Source organism: Camelus bactrianus, chromosome 21, assembly GCF_048773025.1.
Source record: "Camelus bactrianus isolate YW-2024 breed Bactrian camel chromosome 21, ASM4877302v1, whole genome shotgun sequence".
Taxonomy (NCBI): Eukaryota; Metazoa; Chordata; class Mammalia; order Artiodactyla; family Camelidae; genus Camelus; species Camelus bactrianus.
Genome location: NC_133559.1, coordinates 13,593,292 through 13,613,307, shown reverse-complemented (window position 1 = coordinate 13,613,307; position 20,016 = coordinate 13,593,292). Strand labels below are relative to the sequence as shown.

The 20,016-nt window shown below is 37.4% G+C and overlaps 1 long non-coding RNA gene across 18 annotated transcripts in view; it reads left to right on the top strand.

Annotated features, from left to right (window-relative positions):
- Positions 1-5,638, top strand: part of LOC105068042 (uncharacterized) — a 41,481-nt gene extending 35,843 nt beyond the window's left edge. For 17 of the 18 annotated variants that reach the window (XR_012501359.1, XR_012501362.1, XR_012501356.1 and 14 more), the window contains 3 exons: positions 2,741-2,834; positions 3,092-5,176; positions 5,304-5,638. This is a non-coding gene — a long non-coding RNA (uncharacterized LOC105068042). The remainder of the gene's footprint in view (positions 1-2,740; positions 2,835-3,091; positions 5,177-5,303) is intronic. The other variant, XR_012501364.1, reaches the window with a different exon arrangement.
- Positions 5,639-20,016: the final 14,378 nt, after the last annotated feature.

Genomic DNA, 20,016 nt, shown 5'->3' with positions numbered 1-20,016 from the left:
ATGGATCTTATTTTGTTAAGACTGCAAAACCATTGTCATGGAGAGCATGGGGTTTATCTTCCTGACTGTAGACCTCAAGCTGCTTCTGGTAAATGTTTTTACCTAATTACTTACTGACTTGGGATGGGCCTCAGATTGGTAAACATAGTGAAAATGGTAACAGCAGTGAGGTTAGCTCCCAGCTAGTGTATACTTATTATAGGCCAGAACTGTGTTAGATCTTTCACATACATTCTTATATTTATTGCTTAATAAAACTGAAAAGTAAGTATCTTTAGTTCCATTTTATATTAGAGAGTTTAAGTATCTTAAGGAATGTGATACAATTATGTCAGGCTTTTGTCTGATTCTAAGGCCCATGTCCTTCACCATTGTAATATTCTGTCTCTCAGATTTGCTATTCTCTGCCAGACTAATGGGGGTGGGTGTGTGTGTGTCTATGTGTGTGTGTGTGTGTGTGTGTAGATGTCTCCTCCTATATGTAAAGACACTCATACAAATGTATCTCTGCTCTCTTATTTTTTTAAATTTTTTTAAATTTAAATCTTCTAAAAAATTTTTTTGGGGGAGGTAATTTGGTTTATTTATCTGTTCTTTTTATTGGTGGTACTGGGGATTGAATCCAGGACCTTGTGCATGCTAAACACACACTCTACCACTGAGCTATCCCCTCCCCCTGTATCTCTACTCTCTTGAACATAGATTATTTGATAGCACATAGTAGAACTATCACCAGTCATCGTGATCTGCAGCTAACTGCAGAGACAGCCTTTCTCCTTCCCTTCCCACAGTCCAACCAACACACTATTATGGAGGTAACTTTTTATTACACAGATGTGACCACATCACCACTGCCGTCAGAAAACTTTAGTGGTTTCCTATGGAAAATGTGATAAAGCCTTAACTCCTCAGCCCTCTTTATCAACTTACCTTCTGCTTTATTTTTCAACCTCATATCTCATTACCTCTTCCTTCCAATTCCAGGTTCTTATCAGAGTAGGCTACTGCCATCCCACCAATATGCTTGCCTGTGCACCTTATTTCTTGATAATATCCCTCTTGCCTGAAATTCTTCACCTGTCCTAAGTCTTAAACATCTTTTAAGACTCAAGTGAAACATTTAAAATAGAGCCTGTCTTTGCATTTTCTGACTGTGCACTAATTTGATTATGGTGTGCTTCAAAGTTTGACTACGAGTATAATACTCATTCGTGTATATCTCTGCCTTATCTCACAACTCCCTTCCACCTGTGTGCCTTTTAAGCACAGGAACAACATCTGGTTCATTCTGTATTCATAATGTCTTGCTTGATGCTTAACACACGCTCGGAAAATGTTGGTTGAGTTGAATCAGATATTCACTAATGTTGCCCATGACTATACTTCATTTTAACATTGCACGGAATGTATTTATGCCATAAGATAACCAAAATGTTCATTTTTTTCTGATGTATTTAAACAATATGCCATGTTTGATCTACTATCTGTCTTCGTGGAGCCACTAACTTAGACATTTAGGTCAAAACTGTAATAGAACTCACCTATAAAGCAGGAATCAAGCATTTTAAGGACAAGTTTTTATTTTTCAAGAAAGATCTTTCTGCATAATGGAGAAATTCAATTCGATGTCCCACTTCCTTGGTCCCAGAGATCCCTATGAAATGTGAAGTAGCCTGAGGTGTTGGAGATCAGTGTGTTAGAAATAATTCATCTAGTTTAGTCTGTAGCATACAATGCTTAATAAAAGTACTGTTCTTATGCAGACATTTATTTTCTTAATAATGATTAATTGTATCCCCAGAAGGTCAACTGAAGTTCTCCATTAATTATAGCCACTGGCCAATCCTCCATCTCCAATGAAATATTGCATCCTTTTCTATTTCAAATATTTTAATGGGGAAGGGTATAGCTTAAGTGGTAGAGCGCATGCTCAGCACCCAAGAGATCCGGGGTTCAATCCCCAGTACCTCCTACAAGCGGAAATCAATGAAGAAACCTAATTACCTCCCCTTCATTTAAAAAAAAAAAAAAAGCCGAATACTTTAAACTTATTTTTATACATGAATGTCTACTCGTGTCAGTGTTTTCTATCTTAAATTGAACATCTAAGAATTGAATGGCCATATTAAAACCTGGTCAGCCTGATCATTTTATTCACTTTCATTTAACAAATGAATTGGATCAACAACTTAGTGGTCTGATTCTAGCCACAAACTGAATTAGAATTCAAATAATGAGAGGAGACGTAGCCCATGGTCTTGAGCTGCATATGTGTCACCCACGCCTGCCTGGAAGGACACAGTAAACTAGCAAAACTATAGTCTGAATCGTGGGTTGGAGGAATACTTTTATTATAAGAAAACAATTTAAACCTAGGTGCTGCAGGCAAGGGAAGCCCTTGTAGAGAGAGACAAGATGCAGTCTTACTGGAAAAGATTTCAGAGCAATGGGGAAAAGTCTCCTGGAGATGTTTAGACCAGAAGACAATGCATTTCCGAGTGCCTATTCTGTGCCAGACATTGTTTTAAGTACTTGGAATACAGTGATGAACAGCAACAACAAAAATCCCCACCATCATTAAACTTACATTCTAGTATGAAAAGAAAACAGGTGAACAAATTAACAAGTAATACAACAGGAGGCATTTTAGAAGAAAAATAAAGTCATACCGTGTCAGGAGAAATTGAGGAACAGACATAATTTCTGAAAGAGTAATCAGGAATCTCTCAACTGATGACAGGTGAGCAGAAACCTGAAGGAAGCAAGAAAGAAAGCCACGAAGATACTTTGGGAAGAGGGTTCCAGGCAAAGAGAAGAGCAAGTGCAAAGCCTGGGTGAGTGTATTTGGTGGGTCTGAGCTGGGATTAAAGTGGGAGGATATGAGATCAGAGAGGAAGCCAGAAGAAAGATCGTGTCGGACAGGCACTGATTCTTTTTTAATTTAGGTAGAGTTTATATACAGTGAAATGTTCAAATCTTAGGTAGAGAATTAGATACATTTTGATAATTATATTCACCCATGTAACCTCATCTCAGAAACAATATAGAATGTTTCCATTATCCCTAAAATTTCCTTCATACCCACTTCCAGCCAGTCTCCATCCTGCCCCCTGAAGCATATAGTCTGATTTTTTTCTACCGTGGATTAATTTCACCTGTTCTAGAACTTCATCTGAATGGAATCATAGAGTGAGCATGCGTTCTTTTGGTAAGGCTTTGTTTCCCCAATATGTTTTTGAAATTTATTCATGTTCTTGCATGTATTATTAGTCTGTTCTTTTTACTTCTAAATAATTAGCATTCCAAAGTATGAACATACAACAATTATTTATCTACTTTCATTAATATTGTTTTTGAATTATTTCCAGTTTCTGTGTTATTACATATAAGTCATTGTGTTGACATATCTTTTCATTACTCTTGGGTAAATATTTAAAAGTGGAATTTCTGGGTCACAAGGTAAGTGTATTTTTGACTTTAAGTGGAACAAAACAGCTAGACAGTTTTCTAAAGTAATTGTACCCTTCTTTATTTCCTTCAGCAACACATCAGAGTTCTGGTTTTCCATATACTCTCCAACATTTGGTGTTGTCAGCTTTTTATCTTTTTAGGCATTCTAGTGGATGTATAGAACTCTCATTAGAGTTTTAATGTGCATTTTTCTGACACTTAATGGTGTTGAATATTTTTCATGTGCTCATTGGCCATTTTTATATCTTTCTTTGTAGAGAGTCTATCCAAGTAAGTTGCCAAATTATATTATTAGTTTGTAGGAAGTCTTTATGTATTCTGCATACAAGAAGGTAAGGACTTTCAATTTTATTGCTTTTTTAATGTGAAGGGAAGCCACCGGAAGGTTTTGAGCACGGAATAATGCAAAACCAGGGGAATCGTTATATGATTTTGCATTGCACAACTTCAGGGGCTGCCATTCCCACTTGTAGCCATCATAGATATGTATATTTGTTACAGTTTTCCATCAGATGTCAGTAAATGTCTTCAGGAAAAGACAGCTTTTTAAAACTCATTCAAAAACACTATTTGAGTTAGTAGTGGATCACTGCCATGAACTTTTACTAGGATTATTCTGTATTTTGTGTGAAAACTGGAGTGCCACAAGGCAAGGTTAAGATGTTTTCCAAGCAGAAGTTTGAAATGATCACTTCTTTTAAGCTGCATGAGGTAGGAGAGAGAAAGACAATGCAAAGCAGTAACAGTTTCCAAACAGAATTCAGAGGAGATATGGACCCAGGATATATTGGGGTAGAAGATGAAACTTTTCCGCCTTTCCAGTCTCTTTAACTAGTGTAAGTTTCTCAAAGTAAGAAGTGGCCCCAGAATATAGATAAAATCAAAGGCAAGACTGTAAAACCCTTTCTTAAAATGCTTTGAAACATGTAAGATGATACTCACTTGACTCTCTTAGCTAAGCCAAAGAGAGGCTAAGAATCACAAAGGCATTGTCTTGACTTGCTGCTCCAAGCAGGGGGCAGCCTGTCTGAAAAGGGATGGTGGGAATGGATTGTATCTTTTGGAATGAACTATAACCTGATACATAGAAAGCCTACAATGTCTTTAAGGAAGTGCTGCTATGAGATTATACTAAGAAGGGTCAAAGACTATGGAAAATGAAACAGATCTCTGAGACCCTGAGTTCCTACAGGCTGGAAGTACGCTGAAAAAACTACTCAGCTACAAACACAGCCATTTCTTACGAAAAAAGAAAGATATCTAGATGGTAGTGTCAACACCCAGAGAGAAAGACCAAGAGATGAGAAGAATGGGTTAAGGAACTCTTCTCAGGGATTAGCACTGGGCCCTAATCAAGGAACATTCTCTACTGTTGTAGAAGGTGGAATTAACAGGTACATATTTGGGGGTGAGAATTGCCACAGACCAAAAGCTCCATGAGTTTCTTGTCCTTTGCCTCTCTTTATGAGAGTATCTATGGTCAGTATCCTACTGCTATTCAACATTCTATCTTGTATGTGTGGGAAGGGAGAAGGTCATTGTAGTTCACAGGTCCCTGTATGAAAAGGAGCAGTACTGGAGGAGCTGCACTTGACAGACTACAACCAAGGCGCTTCATCGAGATCTGGACCAGATTTATGTGAGGAGATCATGGACATTAAGCCTGATGCTCTGATTGGATGAAATTTTGGGATATGAAAAAGGAGTGAGTATAATTTGCATGTGGAAGGAATATGAATTATTCTGGCCTTCGCTGACTGTGGTAGATTATTTGCAAAGCTAGCTGCAACGACTCCTTATATTCTGCATGTCCCTTTACTCTTTCTATTCAGAAGCAGAGTCACTCCCCTCTCTTGAATCTGGAATGGCCCTTGCCAGTGGTGACTTGCTTTGATCAACAAAATGTGGCAGGAGTGATGGTGTGTATCTTCTGAGGCCTGGCAGAATACCAGAAAGTGATATTATGCAACTTCCACCTTTAATCTTTTGAAACTCTTCTGAGACTTCCCAGGAAGAAAGAAAACATGGAGGAAAAGGCTGAGCCATCAGCCAGCACCAACTGTCATACTTAGGAGTGAAGCTGTCTTGGGACTCCCAGCTCAGCCTGGACAAAACTCAGACAATTCACAGAAATTTGCAAAATAATATATTGTTATTATTTTAAGCCTCTAAATGTTTGTGTGCTTTATTTCAAAGCAATAGATAGCTAAAGCAGAAGTTGACTTTGTTATAAAAAATTTTCTACAAAGAAAACCCCTGGCTCCGATGGCTTCAGGAGTGAATTCTATAGTATTTATGAAAGAAATAAAGCCATTCTACACAAATACTTCCTAAAATAAAGAAGGAAGGCCACACTTCACATCTCGTTTTTTGATGTCAGCAAAATTGTGATGTAAATAATAAAGTATATTTATTACAAGTGTTAGGCCAATATTCCTCATGAACATACATCCAAATATCCCTAGGAAATATTGGAAAATTGAGTCAAGCAATATGTAAGACAAAAAAAAAAAAAAAAATCAGTGCCAAGTCAGTTTAATCTCAGGAATGCAAGGTTGGTCTAAAAACAATCAAACAATAATTTGCTACCTAAATAGAACAAAAGTAGAAAATACGGTCATCTCAATAGATGCATTAGAATTGAAAATTTGATGCTGATTTATAATTAAGAAATACTCAGAAAAATACTAACAGAAAGGAACTTCCTCTGATAAAGAACATCTGTTAAAATCCTACAGTGAACAGACAGAATGTTTTTTCCTTAGGATCCAAAATAAAGCAAGGATATTTCTTACCCCTTCTATTCATCATTGTACTTCAGGTCCTAGCAAGTAATAAGTTAAGAAATATAAATAAAAGTGTTGGGGTTGGAAATGAATAAATATCTATTAATTGACTTAAATATGTATTTTAAAATAACATGATTGTTCACATAGAAGTTTCCAGGGAATCCTGCCCCCACTGAGAATTTTTAAAGCAAAGAAATAGCCTACTCATGAATCAGTAATAGATGGCAAAGCTATTTGGTGAAGTTTTAATTAGGAATAAGTTACTTAACACAATTCCCAAATATCTCCCCACATATCACTTGTCAGTTACAAAGAGAAGCAATGGTTAAACTTAACAATGGAAAAACCACACAGACATCATTTTAATCAAGCAATCAAAGTTACTGTCACCAATAATGGGACACACAATGGTACAAAGTTACTGTCACCAATCTTGTGCCTCTTTATATGATGCACTAAAAAGAACAAAACATCACTCATAGTATTCCTGTCTAAGATGTACAACCTGAATCTAATCATGAAGAAATAGTAAAAAACAAACAAACAAACAAAAAAACAAATTGAGGGACATTCTAAAAACTGACCTTCACTCTCCAAAAATATCAAAGTCCTAAAAGGCAAAAGAACTAAAGAGTCCAGCCAACTAAAAAAAAAAAAAAAAAAAATTAGAGATTTTGGATTGGATCCTGAATTAGAGGGAAAAAATTATATAGAGGACATAAAATTTGAATATAGACCATATAATAAATGATAATATTATATTGGTACTAAGTCTTCTGAATTTGATCCTGTACAGTGGTTTTAGAGGAGAATGCACTGCTTTGGGGAAATGCATATTGAATTACTAGGAAATAAGGGGCTATTGTATTTGCAATGTACTCTCAAATGATTTAGAAAAAAAATGGATGTTTCTGTATGCTTGTGCATAGAACAAGGATATGAAGAAGTGCTTTATTGTTCTTACAATTCTTACAGAGCTGTCAAACAATTTCAAAATAAAAAGTGTTTTTAAATAGTGGTAGAAACAACGATAAACAGGGTGATGCATGCCCAGCCTACTGCATTCAAATCTACGGACCAGAAAACCAAAACAAACAAACAAAAAACCATTTCAGCAGGTCAGTTCGACCTTATGGGTCACCGGATTACGACCTCTTGAACTAATTTTCTCTGCGTTTCAACCTGTCTGATTTTGCCCTTCAGTACAACAAACACATCTTTTAAGTTATGTCGACTGCTGGAGCTGTGAAAGCGTTCTCCTTCTGCACGTGGCGCAGTAGCAAGGGGAGGTGGACGTTCTGATTTTCTCTGAATACTTTGTCACCAATTTCAACACCGAAGAGAAGAACTTTTCCATTTAGCCTTTGTTTGATTTTACCATTTGTTTGTTCCCAGTGCCTAAGTTAACAGAGCCTTAATAAGCATAAACAGTCCTGAGGACTCAAGGGTGAGGACATGGATAAAAGGAAACAACACCAAATAAGTTCAGTTTATTCTTCATCATACAAAACACATTCCTTTAGACTTACTGTAGCCTTGTGCATACCATTGGACTAAAAATAGACCCAATGCTTATTCCTAGAACATTGTTTGCTTTACTATTGTTAAATTCTCCAGGCAAAGTGGTTTTTCCCAAGAGATTACATTTGGAGATCACGAAGCTGAGGTTCTCCGTCCCTTCATCCCAGAAGTCATCCTTCCCAGTCCTTCATAATACGAACACGGGCTCTGTCTCCTCGCCTGTAAAATGAGAAAAATAATCATAACCACCCTACTTATCCCAACTTTAATTATGTACGCATACTTCCTAAGGGCATCTTACACATTTTAGAACACTGTGCACATGGACAGGATTATATGGTTGTCAGGGACCCCCAAGAGGTAAATTTCTTCAGTATTACTTGTTATGATTTAATATTAAAAAGAGTGAGAAGGATGTCAGAAAGATTTCTCTAAATGATCTCTTTATGCTTTGGGCCTCTCCTGGTCAGTCTCAGCTCCTGACTGCCTGAAGTTCCTCCCACCCACCCTACCCTGCTGCGTTGGCCAGAAAATGTTTCCTGACTTGATTTGCCAGTGACACAAGTGTCAATAACTTGAACATAGTCCATATAAAGTGCAGAGTTGCCGTCTCATAATCAATAATAGGAAAAACGATTATAAACACGGTTGACTGTCTTGTGATGTGTGAGTCTGTATTGATTTTTCCGGATGACAGCCTCATGAACAGATCTTGTTAGGACTCTTATGTGACACGGAGAAACCTGTCTAGAAATAATCAAACAATCAGAACACTATTTTAAAGGGAGTCCCTTCTAACTAGTCCATATATTGCGCACTTCTTTTTATGTAAACCCAATATACTATGAGCTCCTGCAGATCAATGATAAGGGCTTATAAGTGTTTTATCCTTTACAGAGATAATTAATGGTGAACGTAATTTAGTGACAATATAGTGTCACTGAACCAACTGTCATCAGAGCCTGAACCTTAGACACCTTTTAAAGTAGGATAATGAGGCTCTCATTGACAGTCATGTACTGCTGGTGTGGGTGGAGTCAACCATGAGCTAAATACTTAGCCCTTGTGGGAGGAAAACCACCAAAACCTTGGTATTTTAGACTTAGAGACAAAATAACAATAGCTCCTATTGTTACTATTGGTATTAACATTTTAAGTTTTGGAGAGGAGGGTATAGGTCAAGTGAGAACACATGCTTAACATGCACAAGGTCCTGGGTTCAATCCCCAGTACCTCCTCTAAAAATAAGATAAATAGGTAAAATAAATAAATTACCTCCCTTCCCCCTTGGGGAAAAAAAAAAAAAGCATTGTAGCTTTTTCTTTTCTTTTTTTTTTTTTTTTTTGACCAGACAGGAGAATAAAGAGAAAGGAAACCAATGTTTATCACATATGTTGTGTTTCATGCTCTCTCAAAGTTCACAGCAATCCTTTGAGGTAGGAAGAAAAGTCCTGGTTATGTTCATTTTACCCCTAAATATGAACATCTCATGTTTCAATGCTCTTAATTCAGAAGTTCAAAAGCCTTTGTAAGCATGAATTCACTGCTAAGCATGAAATAGCAATGAATTAGATGGGAATATCATGACCTTATTTTCCAGAAGAATAAATTCAGAAACAAAGAGGTGAAGAGGCTTGCTTCCAACCAGCCAATAAATAGATGTAAAGCCCAGGTTTATAATATACCATTTGCTCATCTAATTATTAATTTGATGAATGTTTGTTAATGACCTACTGTGAGCCAGGTATCTGGGAGAGGCTGGGAATTCAGCAATGTGAGAAAGAGATGGAAATCCCTGCCCTTATGCAACTCAGATCTTAGTGGGAGGAATCAGACAATAAATCAGGAAGAGTAAGGACAGAATGTCTGTGTATGTGTGTAACTGTACTCTGACCTAGCTTTTAACACAACGTGATCACTCTGGTGGCTGCATTAAACAGATTAAAAGGGTCACAAGAAGCATGTAGAAATGGAAAACATTTAGAAGGCTAAATCATTAATTCACGTGAGAGATGATGGTGGCTTGGTGCAGGCTGCTAGCAGTGGAGAGAGTGACAGCTCTGGTTTTCACTTAGTACTGTCACTCCTGCTAGCTTGTCACTCATATCACTTAAATAAATGACCAACATTTATAATGATGATTTTTAAGAAAAACTAAAGTGGATGAGAAGGACAAAACAACTTTCGGCCTTGAAGGGCAGTTACGAGTAAGCAAGCAGTTTATTTAGTTCTGTCTCTTAGGAGAATTAAGCACAGATAACAATAAAACCCTATTTTCAGCCGGACACGACAGCAATCATCCTCACAGACTCACACGTCACATAAAACTCAGCACCGTTTGTAATCATTTTTCTATTGTTGATCAGAAGAGAGTAATTCTGCAGTTTAGCTGTTCTTTGTACACATGATTGGCTTTTGTTTCACCAAGAGTCAAGTCACAGAACATTCTGTGGCCAACACACTGAGCATGTTTAGTGGCAGGGGGTGGGGTGGGGGCAGGTAGGCACATCTCAGAAACCACAATGGATTCCCGAGGCAGGCTTGCTCCTCAGAGGTCTTGTTCTGAGCCTTCAGTGCCTCTCCATGGGGCATGACAGAATGGGAGTAAAAAGGCAAATGACATTTTAGCATTACTATGAAAGTGATTCAGACCTCGTGGACACCCTGAACAGGTCCCAGGAACCCCAGGAATCCCTAGAAAACACTTTGAGAGCCTCTTCTTACACAACAAGGCAACTGAACAAACGTGCAAAAATGTGGATTCATTTCGCAAACTTAATAAAGAAGACTGACACAAGAGTACACTGTATGATCCTGTTGCTATAAAAAGTACAGGAACAGGCAAATGAAACTATGCTGTTGGGAGTTAGAATAGGGGAGCATGACTGGAATGGAGCAGCAGGGGTGGGCTTCTGAGGTGTTCTTAATGCTTCGTTTCTCTTAACCTGGGCCCTGGCTATCTAGGTGTGTTCCGTTTGAAAATGTATAGGTCTGTATGTACCCTTGTAACACTTTTCTTTACACTTATTACACTTCAGTAAAGAATAAAAAATTAAAATATTATAAAAACTCAGCTGTTAATCCATTTAACACTCAGAGTCATAAATCTGTCCAGATAGCATCTTTGAGTTGAGAATTCCAGGCTCCTAGCAACAAGCTTTTAACTTCAGCCCATCCTTCTGGCTTTCACATGAGTGACCTCAATTTGAAAGATTATAAACAATACTTTTGGGTGTGGAAGCACCACCCGTAATCCACTTCTTGGTCCCCAGCTGTTTCCCAGATGCATCTTCGCAATAAATACCTTTGCCCCTTTTGTAGGGTGGAGAGCACTTATTAGGGAGTGGCCTGAGGCAACGTTTGTCTTTTACCACAATCCCATTTCTAAATTTCCTGTTTTCCCATCTCCTCTCTCATGAATTTTACTGTAGGTAAACGCCCTTAACCTTTTTTGTACCACAAACCCCTTTGGAACTTTGATGACGCTCACAGACACAGAATAATGGAATAATGTTTTTAAGTCCATAAAATAAAATGTATAAGGTTATAGGAAAATTAGATTGACGTACAGTTGTGAAAATGTTAAAAATGTATTTCTGATAAATAGGTGTTTATTAATTCATGAAAATTAATATTGAGGATACTCAAAATTAAATCAATATCTAGCAGTGAGTCTACTGAAATTTCAAAGTAATTAAGCATTTAAATAGTATTCTGAGACATCTGTAATAACTATAATATGACACAAAATTATCTGAATTCTATGGATGACAAATGGAATCACATAGAATCCACCTGTGGGTTGGTCTGTTTGTTTTGTCTTCATTTATAATGAAAGGAAATATTAATTTTCAGTTAGGGGGTAATGAAAAGAACGATGTAACTTTTTCTCCATCCAAGTACACGTGTGCTGAATTTTGTTATCAGAGCCTCAAAGCACCTGAGATATAGGGAAACCAGATTAAGAACTCATGGTTCCAGATTCAGTTTTTCTAACCAGTTTCGCATACATGCAAATGATCAGACTCTCAGTCCTCCTGGTCTGCAGACGATAGCTAGGCCACATTTCCCACCTCTCTTTTCAAATTGGCTACTTTTGGAATAAGCTTGTATCTGTCTTGTACAGATCCACAACAAATGGTCAACACAAGCCAGCATTATGAAGTGGGTTTCACATTGCCCCGTGTCCAGCCTCCTACACCTCATTCTGCATATTAGAATGTGTTTCTCACAGCACCCGGCTCTGAGTCCTCATCTGTTAGTTTCCATTACAAATAACAGAAGCCCTGATTCAGGCAGTTTTAAGCAATAAGAATTCATCACACGTAAGAAGTCTCAAACAATGGTAGAATTCAGGTTCAGGATTATTTTAATCAGTGGCTTAATGATGTCATCAAGGTTGCAGGTCCTCTGTGCCTCTCCCAGCGTTATTTCCCAGAGTGAATTCTGTGGAATGTTATTTATCCCAGGAAAGAGATGTCCAGTAAAGCAAAGAAAGAAAGAAACAAAAGTCCCAGCAAACAAATATGCTCAGGAAACATTCCATAGACTATGCTCATTTTATAGACTCTTAGTTTTAATTAGCGTATATATGTATGTGCAAACATTAGTCTTCAATAACGATTTTGTTTAATATTATAATTTACAGGAAAAAGTATATGAAAAGATATTGGTAGTGCTCTGTTCTAGGCCCCACATGTCTCCTCTCTGAAGTGAAGTAAGTGCTGAGTGATGACATCTTCCAGGGGACATTCTACAGCAACCAGTGTTTCTTCATCCAAAAAAGGCGTACGTGTAAAGGCGTAAGTGGTTTTTGTTCTGTTTTGCGGGGAAGATGGATTGAATCGTTGAGTCTTATTATCTGATAGAGGCAGCAACATGTTCATGTTGCAGAAAAACAGGTGCACATATTTTTTTTTTAACAAAGAAGCTGTGTAGTGAAGATAATTAGCAAAACACTTTAGAAATTCCATCCAAAAAATAAATTTCAGGTGAACTGAAGATATAAATCTAAAACCATAAACCATGTAAGGAACTAAAAGAAAATACAGCATTACACCAAGACAGAAACTTTCATCAAAAGGGTATAAACACTGACTCATAATTATTTGGAAAATAAAAAGATGCCATAAACAAAGTTACAAATTAAACGATAAAGGTAAAATGTAACTGAAATCCATGGCCAAGACCTGAGTCATCACATACAAAGAATATCTAAAAATTATAGGTAAAAATAACCAGATCTAGTTTAAATTAACAAATAAGAAATGTAAGCTTGGTTGAATCAATGTTCCTTAGGATTCCCCTTATACACTTGATAATTTATAAAGGTCAATGAAGGTATCAATAGAATAGGATACAGCTGTTCCATTTATTCTTTAAATTTAAAACATAAAGTATCAGTTAATTTTCTTTTTAAGATAGGATTATTTGAGTGAATTTGATTCTCAAGCTGTAGGGATAATATTTGTTTTAATTAAAGTCGTTTGCGTGGTACCTAGGAGGGCACCTTACGCAGATGAGTGTTTTTTTGTGCTTTTGTTTGTTTGTTTGCTTTTTAATCAGTGTATTTGTATTTTCACAATCTTACCAGGCATACCTATCCCAGATGAGTGTTTAATGATGATGATGTGGTCTATAATAATGTTCACACAATATGGGAAATATTTTGCAATCATATAGACTTGTTTATGACAGCAAATATGACTGATGAGATCAATATCTGTATATATATATTTTTAAATTAATAAACTTTGTTTTCTAGAGACTTTTAAGGTGTGGAGCAAAATTGAGTGCAAAGTAGAGAGTTCCCACATCTCTGCAGTGTGGTACATTTGTTACAATCAAAGAACAGACATTGAAACATTATCAACCAAAGTCCATAGTTTACATTAGGGTTTATCCTTCATGTTGTACACTTTATAGGTCTTGACAAATGTATAATGACAGGAATTCTCTATTGTATTTTTAGCAAATAGTTTCACTGTCCTAGAAATCCTGTGTGCACTGCTTGTTCATCCCTCTGTCCCCAACCCTTACAGTCTCTATAATTCTGCCTTTTCCAGTATGTCTTACAGTTGGAATCAAAAGTATGTAGCCTTTTCAAATTGGCTTCTTTTATTTAATAATAAGCATTTAAGATTTCATCATGTCTTTTTTTGTGGTTTGATAGCTCATTTCTTTTTAGTGCTGAATAATATTCCACCACTGGAAGTGTACCACGGTTTATGTATTTATCCATTCATCTACTGAAGAACATCTTAGTTGCTGCCGGGGCAACAAAGGGAATTATGAATAAAGCTGCATAAGTACAAATATGCAGCTTTTTGGGTGGCAGGATGTTTTCAACTTAATTGGGCATGTATTTAGGACCATGATTGCTGTATCATATGTAGGAGAATGTCTAATTCTGTAAGAGACTGCCAAACTGTCTTCCACAGTGGTTTCACCTTTTTGCATCTCCAGCAGCAATGAGTGGCATTCCCATTGCTCTGTACTTCCATCAGCATCGGCATTGTCAGTGGTTTGAATTCTGGCCATTCTAATCTCACTGTTTTTCGTATGAGGTAGCTTATCTTTTCCTATGGTTATTTCCTATCTGTATATCCTCTTCGGCGAGGGGTCTCTTCAGATCTTTTGCCCATGTTTAAACTGGGCTGTTTGTTTCCTTATTGCTGAGTTTTAAGTGATTTTTGTTTGCATAGATTTTTGAGAATAAAAGAAGAATAAAGCCAGTGGGATGAGCCCAACTGTCTGTCTGTCCTGTTTTCACTCTGCAAGTCTGTGATGTGGAACTCAAACACCTGTTGGTCCAGCAAGCAATGTCCATCTACTTGGTAATGGATACAGCAGTCGAAGCAGTGACAAGAGCTGGTACGCAAGCACTGAGCAAAGATTTTGTCTGAAGGTACCTGCTGGCTTCTCTGGCACTAGCCCTTGATCTAACCAGCCCATCCATCCCCATGTGAACTTGTGGATCCTTTCCTGACTCCCACTTCTGCACAGTTTTGAAGCTCTAAGATGTTCTGGTGAAAAGAATTGTTTAATTTAGTTTTAAACACTGTTTCTAAGCTTATTTGACAAAAAACCCACTGACAGCCTACAGAACCAGTGGGCCCCTGAACACACTGGGAAACATAGGCAGGAGGCAGGCGTTAAACTGCCTTCTATTTGCTTTACAAGTCTTTTCTGCCTTACACTGAAATCTTTCATTAACCTAACAGTGGCCTTTCCTCAGTAAACTGGAAGATTTTGCCTCAGCAAACCAAAACCTAACATTTAAAGTTCCGTGTTTTTGTAAGAATTCCGTCTGCCCAGAAGTTGTGCCAACAAGGCAACCAATCCGTGAGCCAAACAACTCAAATATTTTCCTTGCCCCTTGCTCATTTTTCATTTTTCCCTTCCATGCTCATTTTCTGTACCATCTTTAGCCCTCATACTTCCTACCTCACGGTTACCAAGGGGAAAGGCCAACCGAAATGCTGCATTCTGCATGAAGTTGTCACCCCAGGGGGGAGGAAGGGAAAGGAGAGGGACAGAAGTAGAGAGCCAGCTGAGTCTGCTTCCTTTTCAAGTGAGTTCCTGCAAATTCTATCCAGGGATTTCTGCTTCCACCACATCAGATAAAACCACGTGTCTTGGCTAATCTTAGCTTCAAGGGAAATTTTAACTTTAAATTTTTTTAAAAAGCTGGGCATTTTGCTGCCCCATACACAATCAGTTTTCTGTTTTGGAAAGAAAAAAGAAATGAGTAATACATAGGCAACTACTAGTATCTGCCGTGTGTTATATGCAGCAGGGATGTGAGTCTTAGAGGATAAACTGATTTTGTAGGAGCACAGAGGCCTATTAATCTTGATGTGACAATGCATAGCAAGAGAGAAAATAAAAATACCTCCTGATCCTGAAATCAAGAATAGGAAATGAAACCGCATATGAAGAAACAAAAAACAATAGCAAAAATAAAAATCCTCTAATTTGAGGAGAAGTTCAATTTCAGTTAATGGTAACAGAAGAAGCTTAAGATAAGGGAAGTAAGCCAATTTATAAAGACAGAGCTACACAGGGTCCCGTGATGTGACTGTGAGAGAAGGACTGGGTCAGAAGAGCACCAGGTCAACAGTGATGGGCACTGAGGCTTCACCTCTGGAGATGCCCGGGGAAAAGGGGTAGGAAGCATGATGGCATTGATCTCTGCTAGTAACTCAGAGGAGGGTGTATATTTCTTTGTGGGTATAGATTAGATGTTTAGGTTAGTGGCATGCTGCTTCCCAGGACAGCTGTCCCCTCATGCCGCTGTCCCCACATGCAGACCTACAGGGGAGCTATGAGGGAGCACACTCCTCAGGCTTCATGAGAGGTAAGGTGATGTAACACAGTAGTGCACAGCCCAGCACAGCCATAGAGGCTGGATTCTGCACAAAAACACATGACTAAGAAAGGAGGCTGGGGGTGAACCTCAGCCTGTGCTCCACCAATAAGCCATGCAGTTAGCTGTTATGTCCACCCAGAATGGCCTCTCTTTTCCACTTCTCATGAAGAAGGTATCCCTGGGCAATGCTATGATATTTGGAGGTATTGCCATTTATTTAATTAACTAACTTGTATTTTTAGTAACAGATATGTAATGATACAAGCACTCCATTCCACATGCTTTGGGGGACCCAAAGACAAAGGGTCTCCTCTATTCAGCTTCAAGAAACTTAAAGTATAGTGTGGATATAATACACAAACTGCTGTTATCACTTAGACTCAAAGACACATAGCATCTTAGAAATGGAAGGGAGCCTAGAGGTCATCTACCCAAATCCATCACTCAGATGTGGGAACCAAAACCAACCGAGCAATCAACTAAACAAACAAAAAAGCTCTAAATAACAAGGACCGACTATATAGCACAGGGAACTATATTCAATATCTTGTAATAACTTACAATAGAAAAAGAATAATCTATATGTATAACTGAATCACTTTGCTGTACACTTGAAACTAACACAATGTGGTGAATCAACTATAGTTCAATAAAAACAAATACATTATTTAAAAAAAAACACTTGCATAGAAGATGGAGATGAAGGACTGAAAGCCTAATTAATCCTCCATCTAAAAGATCCTACTTATTTCGTAGAAAGAGAATTCAGCCCAAGGCATTTTGGCTTTGAAAGATCAAGGACGGCTTTGTTTTTTAAATGTCCTCCAGCGCTAAGTTGGATAACATTTGTAGTGAGAACATGGACTTACAGAATGTTCTTCCAACAGAAATTATTTGTCAGGGGAGGATGCTGTTCTCCAGGGAAAGGGACAACCTTTTTAACAGCCTCTACTGACCTTGAAGATAAATACTACATTAGAGTAATTATACCAGAAAATCAGCTCTCACAGAACTATGCTGACTGTCTGTTCCCTTTAGAGACAAAGCAGGACTCCTTGTTTTTAATATCTTTTACAGGCAAAAAAAAGCATGGAGTCTGGACCTGACTCCATTCTACTTCTGATGTAACATACGTAGTGAGAGCCTCCTGGAATTTCCATGGGAATCATCCTGTTCTGCAGCTAAGTGGTACTTAGATACAGTGAGACCAACCGAAAAAGAGAATTCCATCTACCAAAATACTTAATAATTTGACAGAATATGGAGTTTCTGTTTGCAATTCTTCCATGAACCTAATGGAAAGGGTGAGTGAGAATTTTTCCAAAGCTTCTACGCCTTCACCACCTCCTTAGTGGATAGATTGGGGCTACCAAAGAAGTCACCTTACCTTCTGTTCCCTTCACCATAAATTTCCTTAGAAATATCATCCTTTCATGTTCCTCCCACTTTGTCTTGATGGACCTACCGTCTTTCCAAACCTCCGCCTGCCCACTGTTCACCTTGTAGACAGCTCATATCTCATTCATCCTTTGAAAAGTAATTCCTACTTATTTATTACTACTCAAGCGACCACTATCATTTCTCTCCTTCCAATCACCCCCAAGGTCTTGAAAGAATAGTCTATATCATGACTTCATCTTCTTCAACTCTCACTAACAAATTTCTTAAAATTCTGTGCCCACAACTTCTCAGAAATTGTGGTCTTCAAGTTATGCTTTCAGTCAACTAACTGTGATAAAACCTGAAACAAAGCATACTGCTCTCACACATGCTTCCTCCTTGCCTAATTCAGAAGTCCAGCTGTTTTAGTGTGGGTCTTCATATGCATGGTCCCAGGCTGAAACTGGTCATCCTCCCACCCCATCCTCCAGGTTTACCAGCACAAGATGAGACCTGGTTTAAAACCAGTGCATCCAGCATACCCTGGCAGACAACATGGAAACTCGACATCATGCAGTCTCCAAACCTCAGCACACTCTTGGGAGAAAATTCCCACAGGAAGTAATTCCACAAAAGATAAAATCTCAGGCAGGGAAAAAAAAGCACACACACACACAAAACATTAGGAAGTTCATCGCCATGGAAAACAAATAAAAAAAGCAAGAGATAATTTTAGTAGTGAGTCTTTAGTGACTGCTTACCCTATGGCTCTGTTATAAGCATGTCGTAGGCAATGTTTTCATTACATTTTACTTTATAGAAAACATTGAGCTGCCCCAGTTTTAATTAGTCCAGTGTCACAGTGAGGGGTAGGGGTAGAGCTATAGTTTGAACTGAGGCTTTTTCTCTCCAGTCTGTGCTCTCAACCATTATGTGATACAGCCCCCCTGGAAGGCCACTGAGATACTTTAAAATAAGTGGTTCTTTTTTTTTTTTAATTGCAAGGCAATAAAGTGGAATGTTATAGCCATAAAACTGGAACAAAAATAGTCATTCAAATGGATCAAGTAGAAATCTTAGAAATTAAATTTATAGCCATTATAGTTTTAAGAAAGGAAACACATCATTTTAAGAGCAAATAGTACAATTGTCACAGCTGAATACAGAATTAGTCAACTGCATGATAACATTGAGAAAATCCTCCAGAATGGTACTCAGAAATTGAAAGAGATGAGAAATATAAAAAGGAAGTTAAGAAATGGAAGACAGAATGTGATGCTCAACATTGTCTACTGGGAGCTCCAAGAAAGAGTAGAGACAATTGAGAAAAGAGGCAATGTGCAAATTAGAATGGCTGAGAATCTCTAACGTTGAAGAAAGACACAGAATCTCATTTTGAAAAGTCCTTGCTCCCAAGCAGAATTAAACACAAAGCCACAGGATGCCCTTTGTATGGAAAAATGGAAGGTCATCCTAAAGACTCCCGCAACTGCTCACAATAGAGCAGCCACACTGACAGGAGAGTTTGCCTCAGCACCAATAGATGCCGGAGAACAGTAACATAAATGTCTTCAAAGTGCTCAGTACAAAAGATTGTGAACTAACATTCTGCAGCCAGCCTGACTTTTTTTTTAGAAATACAAGAATTTGTACAATATACTCCCACAGATCCTTGCTGAAAGAACTACAAAAAAAAAAAAAAAGAGAAAAATGAATGAGAAAGAAAAAGTGTGAGATGAAAAGCAACAGTAGACAAAAATCAGTGTGACATGAGAATAAACTTCCATAAATAATGACTATAAAATATTCAAAAAGAAACTATAACTTACTGTTTTTTTTTCTTTTAGCTGGAAAATAATAATATGAGAGAAGGAGGTATTGTATTGAAACTAAGTCTTTTGTTTTATTTGTGGGGAGGAGAGAAATACTGAGTAATGTTTAGACTGTTAAAATACATTTAACATGTATATTAAAAATCCATTGCTGTCCATTAAAATAATATAATGTATAACTATTAAATGAATAAAGTGTAATAGGAAGAAGGAAGGAAGGAAGGAAAGAAAGAAAGAGAAAGAAAGAAAGAAAGAAAGAAAGAAAGAAAGAAAGAAAGAAGAAAGAAAGAAAGAAAGAAAGAAAGAAAGAAAGAAAGAAAGAAAGAAAGAAAGAAAGAAAGAAAGAAAGGGAAGAAAAGAAAAGAAGGAAGGAAGGAAGAAAGAAACTCAATGTCTCAAATAGAAGATTAAAACAGGTGGGAAATATTAGTACAAAATAGGATTGTAAAAATACATCCAAATATATTATTGAACACAACAAATAGAAAAAAAAACCCAGCTGTACCTATCAATTATTAAAGGACATAAAACTGTTGTGCTACAAGTTTTCTCCCAGTTTGTCAGTTTTATTTTGATTTCAGTTTTGGGATTTTTTTTTGTCATGACTTTTTAAAAATAATGTAGTCAAATTTACCAATCTTTTCCTTTATTG